This window comes from Oratosquilla oratoria, chromosome 34 (assembly GCF_046742065.1).
Source record: "Oratosquilla oratoria isolate Oo_2021 chromosome 34, ASM4674206v1, whole genome shotgun sequence".
Taxonomy (NCBI): Eukaryota; Metazoa; Arthropoda; class Malacostraca; order Stomatopoda; family Squillidae; genus Oratosquilla; species Oratosquilla oratoria.
Window position 1 is genome coordinate 43,201,766 of NC_134810.1, and position 2,500 is coordinate 43,204,265.

The window sequence follows — 2,500 nt, forward strand, 5'->3', positions numbered from 1 at the left end:
CGATCGCACCTCAGCTCGGCATCGTCCTCCTTCTTCTTCCTCCTCTTCCACTTACTTCTTCCACTTATTCTCCTCTCAACTTCTTCCTCACTCCTCCTCTTACTCCTCAATCTATTTTCTTCTTCTTTCTCCTCTTACTTCTCCACTTATTCTTCTCCTCCTCTTCTCCCTCCTCCTCCTCCCTCTTATCCTCATCTCTCCCTCCTCCTCCTACTCCACCTCCTTCTCGTCCTCCTCCTCCTCCTCCTACTCCACCTCCTTCTCGTCCTCCTCCTCTTCTTCCTCCTCTTCCACTTACTTCTCCACTTATTCTCCTCCTCCTCTTCTTCCTTCTCCTCCTCTTACTCTTCCACCTATTTTCTTCTTCTTCCTCCTCTTACTTCTCCACTTATTCTCCTCCTCCTCTTAATCCTCCTCTTCTCCTCCTCGCCTCCTCCTTACTCTTCTTACTCCTTCACCTCATCTTCCTCCTCCTCCTCCTCCTCCTCTCACTCCTTTTCCGTCACTCCTATTCTCCTCCTCGTACATCACTCCTTCTCGTCCTCCTCCTCTTCTTCCTCCTCTTCCACTTACTTCTCCACTTATTCTCCTCCTCCTCTTCTTCCTTCTCCTCCTCTTACTCTTCCACCTATTTTCTTCTTCTTCCTCCTCTTACTTCTCCACTTATTCTCCTCCTCCTCTTAATCCTCCTCTTCTCCCTCCTCCTCCTCCTCTTACTCCTCCACCTATTTTCTTCTTCTTCCTCCTCTTACTTCTCCACTTATTCTCCTCCTCCTCTTCTCCCTCCTCCTCGTCTTACTCGTCCACCTATTATCTTCTTCCTCCTCCTCCTCCTCTCACTTCTCCACTTATTCTCCTCCTCCTCTTCTCCCTCCTCCTCCTCTTACTCGTCCACCTATTCTCTTCTTCCTCCTCCTCTTACTCCTCTTCTCCCTCCTCCTCGTCTTACTCCTCCACCTATTCTCTTCTTCCTCCTCCTCCTCTTACTTCTCCACTTATTCTCCTCCTCCTCCTCTTACTCCTCTACCTATTCACTTCTTCCTCCTCCTCCTCCTCCTCTTACTTCTCCACTTATTCTCCTCCTCCTCTTCTCCCTCCTCCTCCTCTTACTCGTCCACCTATTCTCTTCTTCCTCCTCCTCTTACTCCTCTTCTCCCTCCTCCTCGTCTTACTCCTCCACCTATTCTCTTCTTCCTCCTCCTCCTCTTACTTCTCCACTTATTCTCCTCCTCCTCCTCTTCTCCCTCCTCCTCCGTCGTCGCCAACTACTGTGTGGTATTAAATTACTCCAGTGGAAAACATGATGATAGTTAGCCTGTCAAGCTGACTTCCATTCATCCCAATTTTTTTTCCTTCTTCGCCAAGAGTGGTCATGGAATTTACCCGGACTCCTGAAAAAAAAAAAAAAAAAAAAAAATCTTCGCCCACCCCCTTGTTATTATTTTTTATTATTTTTTTTTATCTATTTCTTTTTTGCTTTTACCAACACACAAATGGACTTACATCAGAACAACATGCTGGTATGCTTTCGTCGTGTCTCCTTTTACCTACATTATATCGTGACCAGCACAAACATTAAAAGCAAAAATACACTTCTTTCGCACTTTTTTGAAAAATAAAACGAAGAAAAAAGGAAAAGAAACTGGAAGGAAAACGGAGACAAGAAAAACACCTCCAACCCACAGTTCTTAAACTCCCCTCCCCCCACTCCCCCCCCACACTCCCCCCACTCCCCACCCACACTCCCCCCACTCCCCACCCACACTCCCCACTCCCCACCCCCACTCCCCACCCACACTCCCCCCACTCCCCACCCACACTCCACCAGCACCATCGTCCCTCAAAGGCTGCATTTTCAGGATAATAAATAGTCGGGCTCGATTGACCGCAAGGAAAACATCTACGAAAAAGCTATATTGAAAAACAATAATATTCAATAATAATGATATTTGATAATATTGATGTCTGATGATAATAAGAATGTAATAATATGTAATGATAATAAGAATATCTAATAATAAAAAGGATATCTACTCGAAATAACAATAATACTTAATAATAAGACTATTTTAATAATAATTATCATAATAATAATAAAATCATTTTAATCATCATCATCATCTGATGATAATGATGATAATGATAATGATGATAATGATGATAATGATGATAACGATGATGATGATAATAATAATAATATAATAATAATAAAGATGATGATGATGATGATGAAACAGCGGTAAGTCGAAGCAGTGCTCAAATGCAAGAGCAGCGGAAATCGTTGATTTTTTCCTGCCCTGGAAGTCCGAGTATGTGGGGCAAAGGTGAGGGGGGGAGAAGAGAGGGGGAGGGTGAGAAGAGAAGAGAGGGAAAGAGAGAGAGAGAATGAGAGAGAGAGAGAGAGAGAGAGAGAGAGAGAGAGAGAAAGAGAGAGAGAGAGAGAGAGAGAGAGAGAGAGAGAGAGAGAGAGAGAGAGAGAGAGAGCGACGAGAGGAGAGAG

General features: G+C 44.4%; 1 protein-coding gene across 1 annotated transcript in view; it reads right to left on the reverse strand.

Moving 5' to 3' along the window:
- LOC143018275 (neuropeptide CCHamide-1 receptor-like) overlaps positions 1-2,500 on the reverse strand; it is a 217,005-nt gene that overhangs the window by 42,978 nt on the left and 171,527 nt on the right. The gene's annotated exons all lie outside the window — the stretch shown is intronic.